We start from the raw sequence: 11,465 nt of genomic DNA, 5'->3' as shown, positions 1-11,465 counted from the left end.
GGACTTCTGCCCTCTTAAAATGTTAGGAACTAAATGTCTGCTTGTCCAAACTATCCACTTGTGGTATTTCTGTTTAAGCAACAGTAGATAACTGCAAGAAACACCCCAGACCTCCTCTTACTCCTTAGCTCCTTGTTCTTTCTCTTGCTTAAAATGTTTTAGGACATTATGCATTCAAATGGGGACGGTAAGGTGTCAAATCGATTAGTTAGGTCACCCCCAAAAGAATGGAAATGAACAGGATTCTGAAGAGCTAGCAATGTAATCAGGCCATTGTTCCAAGCCTCCCCCCAAGTACACAGAAATAATGTTCATGAGGGATACTGAATTGTTAAACAAGGAGTTCAGGGAGAAACTGTGTATGAGTAAGTCACAAATCACATACAGTTGGAAAATTGATCGCCCACCGTCCTGGCCATGCAAGCCACTGGTTGCTGTGAACTGTGGAAATGGCCCAAATGATTTCTTCAACCTCCATCAACCACCACTCTCCCGCCTTGGCCAAAGACGACCCAAAAAGCTCGACAGACATTCCTGGGGTCCATTTGGGTCTGGCAATCTTCTCTTTCGGTAGACAATGGGGAATACGAATTGAATTTGCTATGTACGAGTAAATATGTGTCTTGTGCGGAGACTTACACGAACTCACAGTAATCATTTGGTTTATAGATTATAATCTACCGGGTGGATTCTGATAGCAACAAGGTAGACTCCTTTAAGGGTTTTATTGAAGCATGACAGCCCCTGCCACCCAGACACTGGTAGCTACAGGTTGCTGTGAATTACTGTGGGAGATCCCTCCATTGAATTCTGCTCCCATGGTTGGCCTTATACCCGCCTCCCTGAGCAGTCCCTAGCTGAGGTCTTTGAAATCAACAGACAGACTTCTTTGGTGGTCAATTTGAGTCTATGTGCTCCCTCTCCTGTTGGCGCTGAGGATGGCTGACTGAGTTGGCTATGTGCTAAGAAGCCAGCATCTTGAGTGTATGATATATCTGTATCTAACATACAAAGTGGGTGGGAGGTTCTGATTGAAATGAGACATCCCCTCCTGCCCTGGTAACCTCCTGCTGCTGGACTGATATGAACTCCCACAGAAGTGTCCCAAGTGATCAGAGCCCCGAGGTGGGTTAGCTACCGTCAGATTCTCTCCCAAACATCCTGGTGACACAAGAGCTGTGAAGCCAACAAGACAGACTTTGCAGAGGTCCTTTGGGTGAGTGACAGTCCCTTTTCATCCCAAAACAAAAGAAAACCAGCCCATAAGTCTCCTGTCTGCGAACTCAGACATAACCAGCTCTCACAGCACAGAAGGATGCGCCAGGAAAAACTGCAGGGCAACACTTAGCCCTAAAAAGGACTCACTAGGTATGGGGCTTCTGATGGAAAATGTGGTTGCGGAACCAAGGAAGAATGTTTGAAAAACTGATGACAACATTTCCCGATTCTGATAAAGGACATCAATGTATTAATCCAAGGAACTCAAATAACTCAAGCAGGAGAAGCCAAGGCTCAGTCCGGAAATATAGGTATGGATTTCCAGGTAAAATGATGTGTGTTGGATCTCTGGTGGTACCAGTATACATACTCCCCCCCAGGAAAACAAAGGATGGTGTCTGAAGCCACATCTACTAAAGCAGAGTCAAAGATGCCCCCAAGGAAACAGAACTGTGGCTGGGCTCACATCCTTTACTCGGGTAGAGTCTTCAGGATGAACCCGAGGAAACACAAGGTGTGGCTTTGTTCACACCTTCCACTAAAGTGAAGTCACTTATAGTATCTCCCCCAACTGACAATGCTGCCATTAAAGTGGAACAGGGATATATACATATGCCTTAGGATATATGGATGGAGTTTGAGTTCACACTTAACCATAAGAACAACCAGTTCTTATGATGTGGCCTTGCTTAATACTTAATCTCATAAAGGGACCACTGAAGATATGGATGCAATAACAAAGTGTGTGAAGAAATCAGTTGGTGGCTGGTTATTAAAAAAAAAAAAGAAGCATCTTGGGTCTAAAAAGCTTGTCTTAAAACAAGCAGCTATTTAATGAGATGTCAGCTAAGTCCATTCAAAAGAAGCACATCAACCTATGTGATCCAAGAGTTGCAAATAACAAATTCCAAGCTCAGAGGAGAAAATGTATTAGAGCTTAAATTCTGAGTACCTTGTTTGCAGAGGCTATGGATGACAATGAAAACCCCAAACTAATTTACAGAAAATGAACAGAAACATCTCTATTGAATTCCCTAGGACCATTCACCAAGGATATGAAAGGTCTGCTTCCAGACAGAATACATCAGAAAGTGAATTAATGCAGATATAATTAGGTTGAAGTTTAACATCTTATCCTTTGTTTTCCCTTTTAACTCATTCTTAATTTGTTCATCTTTTAAAAATTAATTTTTGGCCTTTTGGTTTAAAAAGAACAGTAACCAATGCTATTAAACAAGTGTCAAAATGCTTGTTCAATGAGAATCCAATTTGCTGTTCAAATTTCCACTGAAAAAAACAATAAAATTTTATTTTTTTTAAATCTGTACTAGATGGCTCTACTGGGGGCTTCTACCAAACATTTATAGAAAAAATGATACCAGTCCTATTTAAATGCTTCCAAAAGATAAAGAAAGAACAAATACTCCCTAATTCATTCTACAAAGCAAGCATAACCCTCATATTAAACACACACACAGCACAGAGAAAATGATGGGTCACTATCCCTTATGATTATAGATTTCTTAAAAATCCTCAAGAAAATACTAGTGTACAGACTCCAAAAGCATGACCAAGTAGGATTGTTTTCAGGAATGCAGGAATGGCTCAACTTTATAAAATTATTCATCATAATACACCACATTAATAAAACAAGGAAAAGGGAACACACAATCACTCTATCTGTGCAGGAAAAGCAGTTGATAAAACCCAACACCTGTTTCTGATGAAAACCCTCAGGAAGATTGGGATAGAAAGGAAGTTCCCCAATGATTCAGGTCTTCTATGGAAACCCAGCAGCCAACATTATACTTAATGGGGAGAGATTAAAATGTTCCCTCTTGAAATCAGAAATAAGACAAGAGTGCCCACTCTATTATTACTCAATATTATATTAGAATTCCTAGTCTGAGTAATAAGATAAGAAAATAAATTAAAAGCATCCAAATTGGAAAAGAAGTAAAATCATCTCTATTCACAAATGGCATGATCCTATCTATAGAAAATACCAAAGAGTTCACATGAGATTTTATAGAACTAACAGAGGAAGTTAGCAAAGTTTTAAGGTACAAGATCAGCAAATATTAGTTGAGTTTCTATCCACCAACCATGAGAAATCTGAAAAGAAAACTAAGGAAGCAATTCTATTTGCAATAGCAACTAAGGGAGTAAGCTACCTAGGAGAATAAATTTAACCAGGAATGTGGAAGACTGATACAATTGAATTTATACAACACAGCTGTAAGAGATTAAATAAGTCTTAAATAAATGGAAAGATGTTCAATGTTCATGGATGGGAAGACTTAACATTGTCAAGATGGGAATACTACACAAAATCATCTATACATTTAAAACAATCATGATAAAAATTCCAATAACCTTCTTTATAAAAATGCAACCCTCAACTCTAAATGAAAAAACATGAGGCCCTGAATAGCTAAAGCAATCTCGAAAGAGAAAAATAAAGTAGCAGTACTCAATTTCCTGACTTTGAAACATATGCTATACCACCATAATCAAAATAGACTGATGCTGGGTTAACAATAGACACACAAACCAATGGAATACAGTGGAAGGTTCATAAATAAACTAAAAAAAAAGATCTATGGTCAAATTGATTTTTGACAAGGATGTCAAATATATTCCATGAGTAGAAGATCATCTCTTCAATAAATGATATTGAGAATAGATTTTTATATGCATAAAAATGAAACAGGATCCATATTACACACCAAAAGGCAAAATAAATATATTGGATCGCATAAAAACTAAACGCATTTGTTTATCAAAAATAAAAGACAAAATGCCAACTGGGAAAAATATATTTGCAAACCACATATCCAATATGAACCTAATAACCAACATCTATATAAACTTTTGGCATCTTAATAGCAAAAAGATAATCTACTCATAAAATGAGCAAAGGATTAGAATAGACGTATTGCTAAAATACATTCACATGGTCACCAAGCATATAAAAATGTGCTCAACATCATTATCCTCTGGCATCAAGTCCATTTTGGCTCATATAATGATATATCATTTCAATCCCACTAGAATGGCTTAAAGGAGCCCTGGTGGCATAGTAGTTAAGTATTGAGCTGCTACCCGCGAGGTCAGCAGTTCGAATCTACTGATCTGAATCAAACTACAAACTGAATCAACCTCCCTGAAGAAGTAAGATGAGCTTTCTACTCTCATAAACAGGTACAGTTCTACCCTGCCCCATAGGATCTCTATGAGTCAGAATCATCTTGGTGGCAGTGTTTTGTTTTGTCCATGTCAGGGGTTATGTCTTGAATTACTACTATTCGTAGTTCAAGCACATTATCAGTTCCTTAGAAGAAAGATGAGGCTTTCTGTTTTTCTAAAGATTTACAATCTCAGAAAGCCTGAGGGTTTCTACTATGTCCTACAGGATCAATATGAGTCAATATTAGCCCAATTGCAGTGAGTTTTGAATGAGGATGTATTTAAAAATTTGGCAAGAACATGGGAAAGTTAAAACCTTTATCCATTGCTAGTGGGATACAAAATGGTACAGCTTTTCTAGAAAATGGTGTGTTTGTTCCTCCAAAATGCCAAAAGTAGAGCTGCCCTATGACCCAGAAATCCCACTTGAAGACATGGATCCCAAAATAGGAAGCAGAAATTTGAACAGATACTAGCACACCAATATTTATTGCAACACTATTCACAATAGCCAGAAAGATTGAAACAATCTAAATGCCTATTTATAAATGAATGCATAAGCAAACTGTGGAACATACATGCAATGGATTACTACTCAGTCAATTAGAGAAGTGAATCATGCTACAATATAGGTGGAAGTTGAAGATATTATGATGAGTGGAATAAGTCAATCACAAAAGAACAACTATTTCATGATCTCATTTCTATAAAAAGATAAGAACAGTAAATGCAGAAAGACCAAAGTTTATGGTCACCAGGTGCAGGAGAGGGGAGGACAGAGAAGGTTACTACTTATGGAATACTGAGCTTGCGTTTACTGTGATGGAAAATGACATTGATTAAAGGTAGAAGTGGATATCTTATTATTTTAAGGGTTATCAATAAGTTGAAAGAAGGGTCATCTGTAAAAAGTTGAATTGTTGTGATAGACATATTTATAACAATGATTCCCCCCTCCCCCCCCCCCCAAAAAAAAAGAGTAGCTGTGGAGTTTGCTTATGTGCAACCAACTACCTCAGGGAATTTGGGCTGGAAGTTTAAGGTCATTGTTCCTTGAACATCCCAGCTAATTGATTTACTAATGTATTCATTGCTTCTCATCTACCTCCTCATTCATTGTCTAATGCATAGAGTCTTTGAAGCTTGCAAGGGTCCATCCAACTATTGATCTCTGCTCACCTGGAGCTATCAAGAAGGGAGCGTCAGGGGTAGGAGGAAGAAATGGAATGTGTGACCAACTGCCTCCACGACAAACAGCCTCCTCAGAGGCTCACGGGGTCAGCGTAGCTGCTTGCAGGTGGCAGTAGTTTCCTTGTCCCAGTGTGTGTTGTTAGAGTTCTCTGCTTTTTCGGCCCACGGGAGGAATTGCCTCAGGATGTCTTCATCACAGTTTGCCACATGACACAGGAAGGATCGGACTACTGTCGTGATAAGAAACAAAATCATCCATAGGAAATCACTGTGCCCCCAAAAAACACGCATGAGGAATATGAATGAAACAGACATATGGGTTTGAATGACAGCAACATTCTAATTTTGGAAGGCTGAATTCTTTTTTTTTAAAAATACTTTTATTGGGGGCTCTTACATCTCATCACAATCCATCCACTGTGTCAAGCATTGTGCACATATGCTTCCATCATCATTTTCAAAGCATTCTTTTCCCACTTGAGCCCCTGATATCAGCTCCCCATTTCTTCCCTCTCTTTCCCCTACCCTTCGTCCCTCACAAACTCTTGATAAGTTATAGACTATTTTTTCCATATCTTACATCATCCTTCATTGCCCCTCATCCACTTTTCCATTATTTGTCCTCCTGGGAGGGGGTTCTAGGTTGATACTTGTGATCAATTCCCCCTTTTTTTCCCCACCCTCCCTTAATCCTCCTGATATCTCTACTCTTTTTGCTGGCCCTAGGGGGTTTATCTATCCTGGATTCCCGGTGTTTTAGGCTCTTTTCTGTAGCAGTGTGCATGCTCTGGTCTAATCTGATTTGTAAGGTAGAACTGAGGTCATGATGGGGCGGGGGGGGGGGCGGGAGGAAGCACCGAAGAACTAGAGGAAAGTTGTGTGTTTCATTGGTGCTATACTGCACGGTGACTGGCTCATCTCTTCCCTGTGTCCCCTCTGTGAGGGGATGTCCAATTGTCTACAGATGGACATTGGGTCTCCACTCCATGCCCCCCCCATTCACCTTGGGTATGGTTTTATTCTGGGTCTTAGATGCCTGATACCTGATCCTGTTGACACCTCATGATCACACAGGCTGGTGTGCTTCTTCCATGTGGGCTTTTTTGCTTCTGAGCTAGATGGCCGCTTATTTATCTTCAAGCCTTTAAGACCCCGGATACTATATCTTTTGATAGCCAGGCACCATCAGCTTTCTTCACTTTTGCTTATGCACCCATTTTGAGGAAGGCTGAATTCTTGCTTCATTAGAAGTGACATCTCAAGGGATTATTCCAGAAAAGGCCAGTGCCAACTGAAATTGCTCTAGATGCTCAAAGGAAAAGAAAAAAAAATGCTACACAAATACAAAGAAGAAGAGCAACTGGAAAATTTGAAAGAGCAGAGAGAGAAAACTAAATTAGGGATATTTAAAGTGGGTCTTTATTGACCCAATACGCCTGGTTTTCTTTTGTCTCGGTCAAAGCTGAATAATGTGAAACCTGAGCCCACAAAGACTGTTTCATCTTCTGTACGGTCAAGAGCCAAAGACAAACTGGACCAGATTAAGGTCAATAAGGGGAGGAACATTCAAGCAATCCAACCTGGTTGAAAGGCCAACTTCTGAAAAGAACGTGTTGGACAAAGGAAAAAGCTGTAACACTGGTAGCCCTGACAGTGGCCAGAATAACTCCAATTGCTACTAAAGCAACAAACCAAATTGCCCGAACAGTCGCACCTACCACAAGGAAGCCGGTCTCAAGAGCTACGAAAGTTAAAGAACTAGAAAGCATGTCACCAATTAAAGGAAGATCTGTAAAAAAATCAAAACAAACCCTGACAAGGACATAACTTTAAAGTTGATCATGAAAAACACATTGGATTCCCAAAAAAGTTCAGCAAATGAAATGGATCTGTTAGGTTTCTCTCTCCAGTCTAAATCTCAGCCTCGGTCCTTAGCTCCACGCGAGAAAGATTTCACGCCGAAGCCGGGCTCGTGATCCAAGTGAATTTAATGAAAGTTCAAAGAAGCATCAGGTTTTATGCGGCACCCATAGGATTCCTTTGACCATGCAGCCTGGCAGAGACTGCCCCAGGTCACGCAAGGATCTCTCTCCTCCCATGAAGACAACCAGACCACCAAGCAAGACAAGCCAAAAGACCAAGAGCCCAAGAGCCCAAGAGCCCAAGAGACCCTCTCCCTTCCGGTCCCTGCCTTTTCAAGGGTTCCCGGGGGAGGTGTGGTGAACGACCCCAGGTCAATTCCATTGGCTGAATTGCAATCACCGGCCCAGGTGGGCTGCTCCAGGTGTAACGCCCATCCAAGCCCACCGGCAGGAAAATCCAGCTTTTGTCTTTTGCTGGCTCTCCTGGGCATGCGTAAATGGACTTCTCAATTCCCTAGGCTAAGCTACCTAACAGATCCAGGTGGATCTTTATCCAGAGAGGACATTTTACCTAAGGCAAAGGCTGCAAAAACGAAAGGGAGGTATTCTTTTCCACCTAAGGATTGTGTGTTTTGGCCCCGGGTTGGTCTGAAGACTTATCCAGCAGCATCCACGATTCCCAGAAGAGCCAACTCTTTCCTGACACCCAGTGACAGCCAGTCTCCTTTAAAAGCAGAAGAGTGAAGAGACCACAAAAAAGTTTGGCACAAACGTGTCAAGTTCCCTCTAGGGACACAACACAGCAAGATTCAAATACAAAGCAGTGTCCTTTGGGTTCCCCAGCCCTTAATAAAAACATGGCTCAGCTAAAAATGAAGATACTACTCAAAAATTCAAATGGCCTCCCAGGAAAAGAGACGACCGAAGGTCAGATAACTCAGCTGACGCACGCTGTGCCAGCTCTTAGAAATATTCTTCAGTCAGAAACTGAAAAACTGACTACAAGCTGCCTGGAGTGGCCCAGAAGCTTGAGTTTGACCTCCAGTCAATGCTAAAGATTTTATTTGCCCAAGAGTTGGCCAAGCAAAACTTCTTATGAAGGAAAGGTTCAAACAGTTTGAAGGACTGGTGAATGATTGTGAAAAGAGAGGAGGTGAAAAGAAAGTCGATAACCTGTGCAGATCTGGATGGATTTTGAGATAGGGTTAGTTTTCAGGTAGAGGATGTAAACCAAGATGCATAAATCTCACAAACTTGAAGAGTGTAGGTGGCAGCACCATAGTAACACAAGCAAAAACGTTGTTTAAAAAAAGATGTGTCATGTACAACAAGTAGAACAAAGCAGGACAATGGTGAAAGAACTGCAGCTAGAAATCGCCCAGATCATTTATAGAGGTCTAAATACAGACATGTACATATGTAAATATATTTATATATGATGATGGGGAAATAGATCTATGTGCATATACTTATAGGTTTAGTATTAAGGTATCAGGAGGACATTGGGCCTCTAGTCAAGTACTACCTCAATGCAAGAACACTTTGTTCTAGTAAACTAGCATTTCATGATGCTCAACTTCCCAACATGATCGCTGAACAAAGCGGGTGCATAAGCAAATGTGATGAAGAAAGCTGATGGTGTGTGCCCTGTGTGATCATGAGGTGTTGATGGGATCAGGTATCAGCCATCAAAGAACAAAAAATCATATCATTGTGAATGAGGGGAGTGCAGAGTGAAGACCCAAAGCCCATCTATAGGCAACTGGACATCCCTTACAGAAGGGTAGCGGGGAGGAGCCAAGCCAGTCAGGGTGCAGTATAGCACTGATGAAACATACAACTTTCCTCTAGTTCCTAAATGCTTCCCACTCCCCACCCCACCCCCACTATCATGATCCCAATTCTACCTTACAAATCAGGTTAGACCAGAGGATGTGCACTGGTACAGATCAGAGCTGGAAACGCAGGGAATCCAGGACAGATAAACCCCTCAGGACCAATAATGAGAGTAGAGATACCAGGAGGAGAAGGGGAAAGTGAGGGAGAAAGGGGAACCAATCACAATGATCTACATATAACCCCCTCCCTGAGGGACGGACAACAGAAAAATGGGTGAAGGGAGATGTCGGACAGTGTAAGAAGTGAAAAAAATTAATTAATTATCAAGGGTTTGTGAGGGAGGGGGTGGGAGAGGGAAGGAGGGAAAATGAGTAAATGATTCCAAGGACTCAAGTAGAGAGAAAATGTTTTGAGAACGATGATGGCAACAAATATACAAATGAGCTTAACACGATGGATGGATGTATGGATTGTGATAAGAGTTGTATGAGCCCCCAGTGAAATTAGGAAAAAAATCGCCCAACTGTCATAACATGCGGAGGTGGCAGTCTCTGTAACACCAAAGGAAGTTGGTGAAATCATGTGTGATGCTGGGTTTTTCAGAACTGAAATTCCAGTTAATTCATTCTCTGGACTTTCTATGTCTTCTGAGTGCCATTCTCAAAGACTCAGAACACCAAGTCTGTCGGTAAAGCTGCGTCTCAGAGCAGGGCTAAGATGAGCCTTCTGAGACCACCTGCAGTACTGGAAATTCTGCTCCTCCAGGTACTGAAACAGAACACATTGACTTTGCTTTCAGATCGTCCTGGCAACAAGAACAGCGTGGTAGAAGATTCCCAGTGCCCCACATTACAAGATAGAATAGAAGTAAACCATGACGCAAATAAGATAAACTTTGAGATAGATTATTTACCCAGCTGGAGTCGGGGTGGGGTGGGGTGAAATGAACTTGTCTCTACTTGCTGGTGAAGTGGTAGATAATCCTAATGTGTGTTAGTGTGTATATATATATGAAATTTCAGGTTTTGTGGAAGGAATGGAACTGAATTCTTCTATTGTAGAACACGATGTTTCAATGACTTGCCCTGACAAACATCTACCATCCCAAAGTAACATGTCACAGGAAGAAGAAATTAAAATTTCTTTAGGTCAGTCAGTACTAATTAATAATAAAAGTCTCACTGTGGAATGGCATCTGCTTGATACCTCAGGCTTACATGGCAGGAACCCAGAGGGAGAGGAGACACCACAAGCCTGCCCAACCCATCTCCTTTGGTGGCAACTTCGTTGCCTTCTCACCACTGAGGAGAACAGCCAGAGGAAGTTTGAATTGAAAAGCAAATCCAACATGTTATCTTCATATTATCAATGGCTGTGATGTAGTCTTAGAAATATTGAACATTTGGAGAATACAGATTTTGATTCACTTTTGTTCAATTCATATATATATTGTCATATAATGTTTTGGAAATATTCTGTGCCATCAGAGTGTGTTAAATATGATATTGCTATACATTATCATGTATAACATGGGAGATTTATACACTATTAACCATGAAGAATGTAGATGCTGACAACTAAGTGTACTTACTTAGGACTAATGGAGTATTTTTCAGTTTGATCAACATGTAAAATTCAACCTTGATAGAAATATAAATGCTCGTGTACTTTATTCTTAGTTTAGACCACTGAGTCTGTTAATGTTGCACAACTACGCACCTCGTATTGTCCAGTGTGTATTGGATTTCTGTCATTGAAGTTCTATATTCTGAAGTCAATTTATATGCTATAGTTTCAAATTATTAAATTATTAGAGGTGGCCTTTCAGGGGGAGCTGCCTCTTTTATCATAAGATCAGAACTAGATGATGCCCTCCAGCTGTTACTGTACATTTTGATCAAAGATTCTATAGAAGAAATTTATCATAAGGGGGAGGTATCTTCGCCCAATTCCCAAGACAAAGTTTTTAAAAGCAAAGGAAAGTGGAGAGGAACATAGAATTTAATTTCAAAATCTCATGGAACCCAGATATTCATAAGCCAAGGAAACTAGATGAACCCCTGAAACAATTGGCCTGAAAAGATCATTTTTAACCTTCAACCAAAAATATTCTGTGAAGTTTCTAAAAACCAAACGGTCTTGTTGTGCTGCTGTTGGGTGTCATCG

At 40.6% G+C, this 11,465-nt stretch overlaps 1 pseudogene; it reads left to right on the top strand.

The window, feature by feature from the left end:
* The first annotated feature begins 5,782 nt into the window (after positions 1–5,782).
* On the top strand, positions 5,783–8,853 carry LOC142458557 (disks large-associated protein 5 pseudogene; annotated as a pseudogene).
* Positions 8,854–11,465: the final 2,612 nt, after the last annotated feature.

The sequence above is a fragment of the Tenrec ecaudatus genome, chromosome 10 (assembly GCF_050624435.1).
Source record: "Tenrec ecaudatus isolate mTenEca1 chromosome 10, mTenEca1.hap1, whole genome shotgun sequence".
Taxonomy (NCBI): Eukaryota; Metazoa; Chordata; class Mammalia; order Afrosoricida; family Tenrecidae; genus Tenrec; species Tenrec ecaudatus.
This window is presented reverse-complemented; position numbering and strand designations above follow the sequence as displayed.